Consider the following 14,279-nt stretch of genomic DNA (forward strand, 5'->3'; position numbering starts at 1 on the left):
ACTAAAACAACTTTATTAGGGGCGAAATTGCTCATTGTGATGGAAATAAAGCCCAAACTGAGAAATCAGTTTCACACAATATAGTGCATTTCATTCTTTGTTTAGAACACATTCGCAATATGAATAGTATAAAGAATAAACCACGTTTCCAAGACAGTTTTGATTGGGCTTTTAAATAATAATAATAATAATAATAAATTAAATCCTTATTTACTGGCTCAGTGTGATATTAAACTTAAAAAAACAACAAAACGTTTAATAACAAAAACAAATATGGGACACACAATGTCCTCAAAGTTTAATAAACCACTATAAAAACAACAACAAAATTCAAATTCAAAAGTTGGCAGTTTGAAAAAGCATACTATTTGTATAATTTCTGCCACTCAACTCAACAAGGTTTTTTTTTTTTTAATTTCAAGATAATAACTAGACACCATTTACTAAAAATTACACGTATGTAATGAAGTGATATGACAACAATGCAGAAAAATGCAGTTAGAAATTAATTAGAGGTTTATCACCGAAATGTTTAAACTGCTTCACATGTATAGTTTTAAAATAGTTTGCAATATACCATTCAATACGCTTGTAATGCTTTTGAAACAGCAATGCGTTTAATTTACGGAGATATACCGCCACCAAGCGGCGATTGTTTGGTAACGATGCCTGGCATCATGGACAGTTCAAACGGTTTTGAAGTTTATATATTGTACTACCGTTTATAGAGCTGTGTTGTTCAGATATTACTTTGTAAATGTATTAGTATTACTTATATTAAAATAGGTTATGCAATGCACTAGCCAAGATTTTTTTTTCTCTAAATTGGCAAACCATGCGGAAAGACATGTAACCAAAGAACTTTTGGGTCGTTTTTAGCACCTTTATCTGGCAGTTAGCGCGGTAAAATGACAACTTTTTGGCGGCGAAGAGCAGAATCGAGGCGCGTTTGTGCGCCGCTCTCCGCGGGAATCAAACATTAACCGCTCGGCGTAGAATGAGTTAGGAGGGGCTCGAGGTTGGCCCCGCCCCCTCTCGCTTTTTAGCCCTTGACGTATGAAGAGGACGGTAGCAACAGTTGCCTCGAGACCCCCGCTCGCCATAGTGACTGTAGTCGTGGAGACAGTTACTTACCAACGGGAGCAACACTCAGCAACAGCAGCAGCAGCAGCAACTGGAGGAGAGAGAGAGGGAAAAGAACAGTAAAGCCAGGGCAGATCTAAGCAGAAGGCTGAGGTGAATATCTTTTTACTGCTTAGACAAATCAAAATGAATTGAATGTAAAATTGAACGGGCCACGGAGGTTGAGTAATGTACATCTTAACGTGTTTTCACGCCCCGATCTCCTTCGCTGTCTATTAGAGTCACATTAGCACGCTAGTTGGTTAGCTCATCTGCTTCGCTAACTTCAGTCAGTTTGTTTTGAGATCGGTTAAACTAATTAGCGGAGAAATCCAAGTGCTGTGTTTGTACGCCGAATGCCATACATGTCGGTTATTGCGTCTGTAAGATTAATATGTTAATCAGATGGGTTAAATTACGAGCTAACTGGCTAACGTTAACCAGTTACCGTAACTAGGTAAACTTTCTTCAAAAGCCGTAACTGTTCGAGATCTGTCACAGGAGCAACTTAACCGCTTTGTTCCGCCGTTGCTTTGCTTCAGGAATCGCTTTAATTCTCGTGGAACTGCGTGAGTCGACTCGGAGATACTGATGTGGACCCGCCTGGTTCGGTTTGACTAACGAGCTCAAGTTAAATGTCTTTAATTGTAAGAGAAGCATGTCGTTTTTAGTCCTGTCATGTTTCTTTGGGTCTGGAAGCTTCAGGTTTGGATGCATCAACAGGTTGCTGAAGTCAGTCTGAAGAGCGGTGCCCGATAAAAGTGATGCATTTCGGTTGATATGATAATACTGACTTTACAAAGTGTTATTTTGTGAGTTATTAGACGCAAATATATTTCCTTAATTTCGAAGGAAATTGAATTAGGCTTCTTGTCATCCGGTTCAAATCCGATTCTCTTATCTGCACTAACATGTTTTGCTGGCTGTTGTTAAAGGGTCAGTGATGTGAATCTCGTTTTTTTTGGTCCGAATCTATTTAGAAATACAGTAATAATGCGATTTCATACAAAACTGACTTCAGCACAGCATTGGACAAGTCATTCTGATTTAGTAGGTGCTGTATCTGAAGAAATCATGAAAAAGATTAACATTTTGGAAAATATTTGTCACTTGTGATTATATTTTATTGCCATTTCATTAAAAAGTTTAGTTTTATTCTAAAACATTACTAATATTTGAAATATTTTGAAAAAATAACTCAATTTTGAACACCAAGTTGGTGTGGTTAGGGTTGTCAACCTGCAGGAAGCCATTTCATTGTGTTGTCATGTGACGACGAGAACTACAAATCACAGAGAGGACCCCTTTAGACCCTAATGACCCTGTGTAAAAGTCATTACATAAAAAAACAAAAATAATAATAAAAAATGCATGAGACTTCTTAATATTCATGACTATTCACGATATTTGTATCATTTAAAAATGTGTATTTTTACCATAAAATATGTTTGAAAATATGAGGTAATTTTATTGCATTTTTGAAGCCATTTATTTATTTTTTTAATTGAAGTCCTACAAACCAAAACGTTTGTAGAACATGCTGTTTTATTTATTTATTTAAATGTATGAAACCAACATGTATACAGAACTACTCATTTTGATCATTCTTATTTGTCATTGACCCCAGAAACAGTCTGCCGGTCATATTTTAAACCGCATAAAACTGATAATCAGTACAGTTTATATTTGATTGTTATATTTCCTATGCTTCATAATCCCACATTGTGATATTAAAAATAAATACATTTCACTGCTTTACATGGCATTTCCAAATATAATCTAAATTAGTCTGAAACATTAACGTTTTGATGCTTTATTGACTGCATTCTTCAGGATTAATATTCCAAAACTTTCTTGTGAAAACTTTTCTTTTTCTTTAATTTATGAGCAATACATGTATGTATTTTCTCCACCTTTTGAAATTTTGTATGTAAGTAGAGCTAAGTGTCAGTGATGTGAAACACCGTACTGTTAATTGTGAGCAAATGAGATATGTATTTGCATTATTTCTCATAATGAGATCAGGGGTGGCTGTTGACGCTAACAGGTTGACAACAGCTTGACTGTGCTCATCCAAAGCTGCTGTAATTTTTCTAGAGTTGCATCGTGTCGCCGTGGCGATGTTACACCTGCTCAGCAGAGAGCCTGGTAATGAGCCCTCTTCATGACAATAGCATGCGGTCCAGGTGTCGCCCCTCATTGGGCCGTGCTTCTCTATTGATCTCTCTTTATGCGAGAGTGTCCGTGCCACTGAAAGCGCAGCTGATAATGAGGGTAATTGGCATAGAGAGAGAGGCAGATCCTGATGCAACACATAGATCATGTTGGCCGGTCCGTTCCTCACTAGCTGTAACATCATGCTTTGGTAGTTTCGATTATTTCACCCTTTCTGTTTCTGCAGCAGCGGTTCGAGGATGTTTGAGATGAGGCGTTTTCACTTGTCAGTGTGGGAGTGTGTTTGTCGCTGTGTGTGACGGGTCCCTCCTGAGCTCAGCTGAAGGGGGTGAGCAGCAGAGCTCACATCAGCTGCCGACGTGTCTGTCAGGTGCTTCACTGAGCTCTGAAATCCTCCCCAAATGCATCTTCACTACGCGACATCTCCAAAGCTCTAAGATCCGGTTTCTGTAATGAAATATGTTGTTACAGGTGCATGTCCAGGCTGGAGGAGAAATGAATCATTCATGTAATTGAAGTTAATTATTGATTGGGCCAATCGCTGCTTCCTGGGCTGTGTGATGTCCAGTTAGCTCGTTTTTGCGGGGTTTGCAGTTTGCATGCTACGCTCCTACAGCCCAGACCTGGCCCTATCTGAGTGTGGGACGGTAGACTACACTTTGTTCTCAACATGACTGACTCCACCAATCGGAATCAAGCTAATTTATTGTTTAAATGTAAATTTGCATATGCTTCTGTTGTGTCAAATGCTATTGTCAGGACTGCTTTAATCCAGTTGGCAAATTTGGATGCAACCCAGGGCCCAGAGCACTAGAGGGCCCCTGTAACAGGAGGTGTTTAATTTCTGTGCCTCTAAATGGAATCTGAAAAAAAAAATGATGATTTCCAAACAGGTTTCTGAAACACTACTTCTTCCGCCCATCTGTTATTGTTCAGGCAGATCATCCTGTCCCAAACTAACACCATTGGCTCAGCCACACACTGCCATTCAAAAGTCTGGGGTCAGTACGATTTTTATTTATTTTTTAATTGAAAGAAATGAATACTTTCATCCAGCAAGGATGCATTAAATTTTAAATTGATCAGAAGTGTATAATAATAATAAAAAAAATAAAAAAAAAAACCTTTTTCACATAAATGCTGTTTTTTTTAACCTCTTCAGAGAATCCTAAAAAACATATCACAGCTTTCACAAAAATAGTAAGCATCAGCTATTTTCAGCATGATAATGCAACACATTACATTTTAAAATGTTAAAATAAAATAAAATAAAATTTTTATAGTAATAAAATAATTAATAATAAATGGTCATAATATTTCAAATCTTTTTGTATTTTTGATCAAATAAATGCAGTTTTGTTGAGCATAAAAGACATCTTTCAAAAGCATTGAAAAATCATACTCGCCTCAAACTTAAACGATAGTAAGTTGCCATAAAGCTTCAGTTAATGCAAACCGACTGTATTTCCGTTGATAAGAGCAGGAAGAGGGCTTTTGATAGTGCTGAGTGATATTTAATTAATTTGAGATCACTGCTTAACTGTTTCTATGGTTGTAGTGTGAATGCATGATACATTTAACTTAAGTGAAGTGGGCTATTTTTGTATGCATTCTTGCTTTGTGTAGCATATACAATGTACTTTCAAGGCCTCATGTACTTGCTGTGTAATCAGATAAACTGGCATTTTTTTCATTTGCGAGTTTGCTGGTCTTTTTGCCGTCTCTTTCATCAAGGCAAGCATGGTTTACCTGTTGGTGAATTTAAGAAGAGTAGCTAATGAATATTAAGTAGTTAATGTTGATGCTGCTTAATCTTAGCTGTGCTCTGTCATGTGATCTATTTAATATTAACGAGCCAAATGTTAGCTCCGGGTCCCAATGAGGCTAATCCTCACAAAATCGAAATCTTATCATGCTGAAATTAATATTTGGCCAAGTTTCACCTCAAAACAGTTCCTCAATATACCACAGATGTGCAAGTAATTATATATCACTAGTCTTGTAATGCACATGTCAGGAACAGATTAGCTGTAAACCTGTGGGCAAATTCAAAACCATTTGTTCACTTGTTTTGACAAAGCCCCGTAATGCAGCGTAGTCCAAATCAAGCTTTTAATTTGGTTACACACCCACCGCAAAGAAAAATAAAGGAATGGGAATGGAATTCCGTGCAACCCAGATCCAAGCAGCTGTTATGTTTACATGGCAACTTGATACACAAATACAGCCTGGGTTATGGAAAGAGAGGGGCTGGGCCGGGGGTGCTGTGTTATTCTTTTAAAAGTCTGTGGTTTTTAATCAGCTCTCTTCAATCCATGTTTGTGGTGATGGACGTGCACGGTCTCAGCTTGCAAAGCAGGTGAAGGGCCAAAGGAGAAGAGAGAGGAAATGCAGGTACAGTACCACTTTTAGCCAAGTGACTCACCTAAACGCCATGGTTTTACTCAAGATATGACTCTGATTTTCTCTTCCACTTCCTGGTGAAGCGTTAGAACTGGCAGGTGTTTATAAACTAGTCAAGTCAAGTCACCTTTATTTATATAGCGCTTTATACAATACAGCTTGTTTCAAAGCAGTTTCACGGTAATAAACAGGAAAATAGCAGAATCAAACTTCAACCAAATATGAGACAAATTCAAATTCGGCTATAAAGTAGTTATTATTCAGCTCAAGTCAGTTCAGAGTCGATTCAGTTCAGTAAATTTAAAGTTAATCGATTATGGAATCATTTCACTTCAGCTTTAAGTAACTCTTTAGAAGACAATACTGTTGTTATGCAGCTCCAGTTCTAATTTTGTTCTGAAATCGATAATATTACCGAACATTAAGTGACCCCAACTCTATAAGGTGATAAAAAACTATGGTATAGAAATGCATAGTTTATAGCACTAATAGACAATCACTCAGAAATAACATGTATGACATTCTTATATGCACCACAAAAGAAACAAAGTTGTACAGGTTCAGAACAACATAAATGTTGACAGAATTTAAATTTTTGCCTTAACTGTCCTCTGCATACCAGGAAGTGATATTATATACCTAAATCTGAACAAACACAGATTCGCATGTCTAAAGAATAACCTTGTTAAATCACGTTCATCTATCAGTGCCCATGTTTGTGTCCTGTGCCGGGTCAGAGTTCACCTCCAGTCATCTGCCATCATGGAGACTTTATGATTGTTGTAGCAGCATCTACTGTAACCTTAAACCAAACTGAGCTTTTAATGGACTATAGTAGAGCGCGACTCTCAAGCAGACAGCTGCAGTGGTCCCCTGTGAAAGGTATTTGTGCGTGTGCACCGATGCACCATGGGGGGAAGGGTGTCGCAAGGGGTGGCAGATGACCAGATACAGCCCTCCTGTGTGTGTATGTGCACATGATTAAGCCTGTGCTGTATTTAGCCCATGTGGAAGAAGCTCGGCCTGGAGCAGAGCGCTGATGTACCCACCCGGCAGCTGCCCTTGTGCTGTAAGGGCGTCATAATACTTGGATCAAAAGCATTAATAAATTCGACAAAACACGCTGAATAAGCTGATTTGAGTTGAAATGTGCATACTTTGTTTTGGCACTGCCAAAAGTATATTTAGAAATCCGGATTTAGGCTGTCCTGGCAGCGTGAGCAGCAATGTTGATGATTGAACCGTTCACATCTCCATAGATATCATTATCGTGTTTTGTTATTGTGTTTATATGGCTGTAATTATCTCTTTAGCTTATCTCTCACTAACGTGGCAGAAATGGCTTCCTCCTGCAACTTTACTCAAAACTGACAGGTTGACATGGAGCCAAGAAGATTCCGTTCGATAATTGCATACATGTTATTTTAGCTGTATTGTTATTGTCATAAATCGGCTTAGGGATTTGAACAAGTTCCTAACTCTTAGTATTAAATTTTGATTCACAACTCAACATTTAAGCAATTATCAAAGCTATCAGACTTTCAGTTTTCTCTGTCTGGAGGAACACTGGAGAACTTTCTGGTTGTAAATGCACTGTGTTAAGTAGCATTGTTCGCAAGCTGTTTTATTGGCAACCCTGACTTGAACTACAGGTGATTTATAAGGTCAAACAGAACCTGCTTAACGGTGCTATTTTTTTAAGTGAGATAGCGTTAATGTGTTGTTGCATAACTCCAACAGCCCTAAATTGTACACGAGACATTTTATTCACATACAAGTTGCAGTCCGATACATTTTTCCTTCTCCTTTGCATGACAGGATATAATCGGCTCTGATCAGTATTGCAGATGATTGCTTTTATTGAGTGATACCAATTATTGGCGGATACATAGGTGGTAAAAGTATTCATAGCTTTTGCCTTTCTATTAGACAGAAAAAGTTATAGGGGTTAAGGGATGGTTCACCCAAAAATGAAAATTCTGTCATTAATTACTCACCCTCATGTCGTTCCAAATCCAGAAAAAACCTTCGTTCATCTTTGGAACACAAATTAAGATATTTTTAATGAAATTTGAGAGCTTTCTGACCCTGCCTAGACACCAACGCAACTACCACGTTCATTGTTAGAGGGGGGGTACAATGCTGTTTCATGCATTCAGAGTTGTTTACACTGTTAAAGAGTTGGATTCGCATGCTAAGAATGGACAAAGTTTCAAAAATCTATTTGGATGTATAACAGAGTATTTCTGTGCCAAAAATCTTCTGGGTTCGTACAAGTTTCGGAGAGTTTTTTTTTCGATCGTGGCTCTTCATGACATAAATGAGGGTGGAACTCCTTATGGGCATTTCTCCCGGAAGAACACGCCCGCGCACACATCGACCAGAGCGAGAGTGAGCGCACGCCCATCAACGTGCTTCATCACTGCACGGGACTTGCTCGGGAAGAATGTCTATAAAGAAGTGTGTTTTTGGTTGTGAGGGAAAGATAACCTTGTTCAGCGTCTTGAAGAACCCAGAGTTTTTTTTTTCCCGGGGCAGCAACGGAGCTCAAGCAACAGCAACTCAAATGTGTTTGTTGGCGAATGTTTTATGAACATGGCCCAGTTTGATGCTGGATTTGTACATCGTTTGATACTGAAAGATGGAGTGGTCCCAGCTATAAAAGATCCCGGTCATTATTCGGAACTGCAGACGGTAAGTGAAACGGCAGCAAATGTCTGTGTTTTTTTTTGGCAATTGACGCGCAAGTGCTCGTCACTCTTTAGCTCTGCCCACGGCGCGCCTCCAGGAGCTGTGTTTTTTTCGGAGCCTTTTTCTTTTATAAATATGATCAAACTAAAGGCTTTTTGGAGATATGAACGATGCAGTACTACTCTATAGGTACTAGGCTTGGGCGGTTTCCAAATTTTGATACCGTCAAACCTCCTCCCTATTTTACCTCGGTAATATACCGTATGGTATTACCGTGAATAATAAAAAAATTATGACATAAGGCTCAGACAGTGTCACCAAACTGTTGGCTTGTGCCTAAACTGTTCAGAAACTGAATACCAAACACTAATACTGAAACAATAACATGCACAACAATATTAACAACTTTTATTAGCAACAAATAGCAGTTTAGAAAAAAGTGCAAATACAACAGTCAAACAGAATTAAATTAACATAAACATCCATATTATAAAAAGTATTGCAAAGCGGCTGTCGGTGGACCTAGATGTTGTTGGTCCTGCATCGGGAGGCGTTGAAACTGTTGCACCAACCTGATCTCACAGAATTCCATGTAATGTTCACGGACTTAATTAACCTCCGAATCTGTGGTGGCATCACGGAATCGCCGAAAATTCCGTGATGGGCTCACAGAAGGCATCAGCCGTGGTCCATGCACGGATTCACTGGTTCAACACCAGCGCTGCATCGGACCACGTAAAAAGAGTGACTCCGATGCAGTTATACTTTCACCGGAGTACCTGACCCCACCCCTACCCTAAACCTACCCAGTTCTGAACAATAATGATGACGATAAATGTCCCAGTATCGCGTCGGCATGTTGATGCTAAGGGTTTCCGTGCGTGGAGCACGGCTGATGCCTGTCACAGACTTACATTGGTATCACTTCTGTGAGCCCATCACGGAATTTTCGGCGATTCCGTGATGTCACCACAGATTTGGAGGTTAATTAAGTCCATGAACATTACACGGAATTCTGTGAGATCATGTTGGTTGCACTGAGTGAACTCGGGTCCATCCTCGCAGCAGTGTGAGTGGATGGTGGTTTCGTATATGCGACCTTAGGTTCGAGGTATTTCCATCTCTCGCGGTCACCTTTTTGTTGCACAATTTGCAAATTGCCTCGTCCGTATTTACCGCCTCTCCCTTCTCGTTCGGTCGAAACCCGAAATACTGCCAAACTGCAGAAGTTGTGTTCTTTTTCGAGACCAGGTCACTTGGTGCGCGACTCGCCATCTTTCCCCCTCTCTCTCTTTCTCCTCCACGCTGTCACGTGATGACAACCAAGCATACGCATTTTTAGGCATTAAATAAATTATATTTAATATATATCCTTGTCTCCTATATAAGTGCATTGTTTTTTATGACGGTATAACGGTATTGAAACTGATACCGTTGCTATTTTTAGATCCCGCGGTATACCATATTACCGCCCAAGCCTAATAGGTACTCAAGATTAACATGAAATTGGGCGAAACTGTGTGTGTTATGCCCCCTTTAAAATAGTCCATGTGACATCAGTGGTTCAACCTTAATTTTTGAAGCTGCCACAATACTTTTTATGTGCAAAGAAAACAAAAATAATGACTTTATTCAACAATTTCTTTTCTTACTTGCCAGTCTTAAGGCCCATTGATAACAATAAAGAAAACGATATTAGCGTCCACACCAGCGAATGATATCATCTGTTTATTCTCAGTGCACGTCCGTCTGCCACTTTAAATTCTCAAGCTCATTATAGCAGGATGGATTCTGATTGGCTGTCAATGTTTGTATCGTTCATCATCTGAAAAAATCGTTCTGAAAGTGATTCCAACGATATCGTTTCTTGGTGTCTTTATCGTTATCGTTATCGTGTAGACTCTGATATTCTTTAATATTGAGAACAATTTTTAGAACTATATCTTTATCGTTATCTTTATAGTTATCGTTCTTGGTGTGAACGGGGCTTAAGACACGCATTCCACGACGCAAGCGTGAAGTGCTTGAAAGTTCTCGGATTTCATCAAAATATCTTAATTTGTGTTCCGAAGATGAACAAAGGTCTTACGGGTTTGGAACGACATGAGGGTGAGTAATTAATGACAGAATTTTTTTTGAGAACCCAGTGCCTGAGCATAGATGGACAAGAGGCACTGTCTTTAACAGTTCTGTCTAACAGAAAGGCAAATGCTTTAATACTTTTTAATATACTGTCGACATAAAGAAAATATACATTTAAATAATTGAAACAAGTCTTTGAATATCTATTAGGCATTTAATTCCATAAAACCTTGCAAACCTCAAACTTTGCAATTGTTTATATTGTTTACTATATTTATTTAAATATATCTTGTTATATCGTATACATCGGCCACCCAGCTTTCTAAGATATCGGCAGTGGCCATCCAAAAATCCACTTATCTCAATATCATAAAGACAGTCTCCTTTGACTCAGGCCAGTAGGCAATGACCCAGAACGCCCTAGTGACCATCTAGCAACATACTAAAAGTCACTCAGAACACCTTAGCAACCACATAGCAACAATCTGGCAATCACTCACAACAGTGTCGCGATGTTCACACAACTCCAATGTCCTTCAGAAAATTACATTTGACTCTAATATCTCACATAGCTCTTAGAACTATGTTACTTTGGTCAATCCTTTTGATGAACTGATACGCCAAGGCAAAGTGCTCTGATCCCTCTAAATTTTCTTTGGGGGAAAAAAAGAAAAGGAAACGGGTGACTTGGCTGTGAGATGTCTGAGCAGCAGGCTGAGACTTGTCTGAGACTGAAATGTGTTGCTCACAAGAGCCTCTCCCTCAGCATTCACCCCCACCCCCCCACCCGTTCGTCTCAAACCGCTCCTCGTCGGAGCGTTCTTTACATTCCACCTGCTTTGTATCGTAGCTCCACAACTGCTAATTAAATTTCCTGCCACAAACAGCACACTGGGCTGTGACATTTGCATCACAATGGCCTCCTCTCTCTTGCCTTCTCTCATAGTCTGGAGACATGGACAGTCCCTCTAATGTCCCCTCTTTTTACTGTTGCTTATTATACGACTGATGTTTTCCTGTCCATTTTCCAGTTTTCTTGTTGTTAGCCCTTGATGTTCTTCTTACAGTGTCCATAATTTAGGACAATGTCTTGAAACTAAATATTTACTTTATTTAGTTTAAGCAGAAAAAGTCTTGATTTAGAACATACTCAATTTCTGTCTTCTGTTTTGTTTAATATCCATCACTACGAGGTTTGGCACACTTTAGTGTCAGACTCCGTTCATCCTGTAGAGGTTCACTCCGGTACACTCAGACCCTCAGAAAAAGAGCATTTATTGAGGACTTTTCCTCCAAGGCTAACGTCTCTGTAGTTATCATGCCTGTGTGCAGATGAGCACTTCAGCCTACCCATTCATGCCTCTCTATGCACCTGAATAGAAGCAGAGGAAGAGCTTGTTGGTTCTGTAAGGGCTGAACCCAGTGTGACTCCTCGATTGCCCTCTGTGCTATCAGTCTATTGTATGCAGAACTTGTCAAACAGTCGTTCTGCCCACTTTCCCCCCCGTCAAACCAGGCCAGGGTCTCTTGTGAATGATCAAATTAACTCCGACAGAACCTGGTTGTTCCTTTTTGTTTATTAAAAAATGTACACAGCGTCCAACCAGTCAGAAGTTCTCATAAATTACAAATAGTTGCGCAGTCGTTTATAGGACTACAATAAACACAGTTTTCCATGCAGAAAATTTTACTCTATTCACCTAATATTTGTTATAATTAGCAGTAATGACACGGCTGAATTATTCAGATGACTCTATCTTGACTGTCACTTTTTTTTCACTGGAATATTACTTTTACCCAGAATGCCCATAAACAGAACACACCTATCATTGTTTCGTGACACAATGTGAATCAGATGCTTGTAAACACCCGGATATCATTCTTGAACATGGGCGTATGAAATTGTTGATAAGCAGTAGTACTTAACACATTAAACATTGACTGATACTGTCTTTCATGACTGAAATTTTTGGGGTTTTGATTTGATTTTTTTTTTTGACAGTGATAACTAAGTTACTAGATAACAACATAAAAACATGTTATTCATTGTTTTTTTAATTTTATTTTATTAATAGTAATGATTGTTAATGAACAAATTAACAAAGTGTAATGTTTCTAAACATTTTAAACAAATTTTTGCCATTATCTGTAGGACAGATATTAAATGATTAGTTCATTTCCAGAATAATTATATACCTTTTAACCACAAATGCTCGTCTTGCACAAGCTCTACAATGTGCATCCAAAACTTCACACATTACATAATCACATTGGAAAGGTTTGCTTACCATTGTATGTTGAAATTTCATTCGGTCACCACATGCATTGTAGCACAATTGACAATAAATAAGGGACCTATTTGCCTGCTAAATTGCACTGAAATGACTTGAATGTGGCTGCACTTTGAGTACAAAATCTGTGGATATCTGTTAAAAAAAATAAATAAAATGGATCTCATATTGGTTATGTCCTTAGCCTGGAAGGTTTGGTGCACACAATCCAGATAAACCATCCGACATTGACATGACTTATTGAATTACATAATGTGATACTTGGGCAAGATGCTTGAAGAGCTAGACTTCCTCAGAATCTGTCTTGTGTTGAAATGTGCTAACAGATACAGCAAAGCAAATTTAATGCAGTCTCATGTCTTTAGACCGTGTTTGTCTGTTTGGTGGTAACAGCCGACTATAAATCAGGAAGTTTAAACGCGTGGAAGCTTTTCACGTACAACTGTAGAGATCGCCACACTGGCTCATAAGATCTTGAAGGGCGTGTGATAATCCAGTTGTTGAGATCATGGAATCAAGTCAGTCAGAGTAGGTATAGAGTAAAGGCCATGTTGTTCTTGCAGATTATCAAAAGATTGATTCCTCAGTCTGCGTGACTCTGAAATCCGAGCGTTGAGGTGCAGACGTAATGTGGAGACAATGTGGTGTGACAGAATCACTTTAGGAAGTTTCTGTCTTCCTTCCCTCTTAAATATATTGGCTACTGTTGACCTGATGCCATTTGGCATTTAGCATTGGTAGTCTGGTAATCTTTGCCTCACTCTCTTCCAAAGAAGCTTTTCAATGAGAAATGGCACTGTTGTTTTACTGCATTTAAAAGCAATGCATATTAAAGCAGATTGTACATTATATAGTGCTTTTCTTTTAATCGAGCGTCTTATTTGCCAGCCAGAACTTGTTGCACTGTTGCAATATAAAGCCTGCAGCTGAAACTCAGCTGGCTGGAATCTCTTACGTTTCTGAAAAACTCATCCTCGAACAGCTTTCCTGCATGTGTCACTGGGTGTAGTTACCAGGATGTATATTTTTGCACCCCAAACAGACACCTGCTGTGAGAGACTTCTTTTTCACAGCACGATCCTCTGTTTTTGTATCACTATGGGCAACAAGGTGGTGTGACAACAAAAACTGGAGTGGAGTTCCACCATTTTGTCATCACTATTATAAAAACAGATAGAAAGGGCAATTATCACTATGGAACCAGACACGTTTAATGATCTTCTCCTTCTTCACCTTCTCATAGTCTTTGTTCCATAGGTAAGCTTTGCCTTTTACAACACCCCCCCCCCTTTCGGAATCATCCTTAGCTCCGGGTTGGGGGTGGTGCGGAAATCTGGAAAGGGTTACTGGGGAGGAGGAGGAGGAGGAGGAGGAGGAGGAGAGAGGAGGGGGATTGTAGAGTTGTAAGTGTGAACAAACGGTCTCCATGGCAACGCTCGACCGATTCTCCTTGGCTGCAGAGCCCTTTGCTTTTGGTGTGCTGGCGACGGATGGACTAGGGTTGTGTACAATCAA

General features: G+C 39.2%; 1 protein-coding gene across 4 annotated transcripts in view; it reads left to right on the forward strand.

Moving 5' to 3' along the window:
* The first annotated feature begins 796 nt into the window (after positions 1 to 796).
* Positions 797 to 14,279, forward strand: part of rfx2 (regulatory factor X, 2 (influences HLA class II expression)) — a 45,963-nt gene continuing 32,480 nt past the window's right edge. Inside the window, exons 1-3 of one of the 4 annotated variants that reach the window (XM_058783731.1) lie at positions 797 to 1,236; positions 4,234 to 4,298; positions 5,645 to 5,691. The gene's annotated coding sequence lies outside the window, so the exon portion shown is untranslated. The remainder of the gene's footprint in view (positions 1,237 to 4,233; positions 4,299 to 5,644; positions 5,692 to 14,279) is intronic. The other 3 variants (XM_058783732.1, XM_058783730.1, XM_058783733.1) reach the window with 3 other exon arrangements.

This window comes from Onychostoma macrolepis, chromosome 08 (genome assembly GCF_012432095.1).
Source record: "Onychostoma macrolepis isolate SWU-2019 chromosome 08, ASM1243209v1, whole genome shotgun sequence".
Taxonomy (NCBI): Eukaryota; Metazoa; Chordata; class Actinopteri; order Cypriniformes; family Cyprinidae; genus Onychostoma; species Onychostoma macrolepis.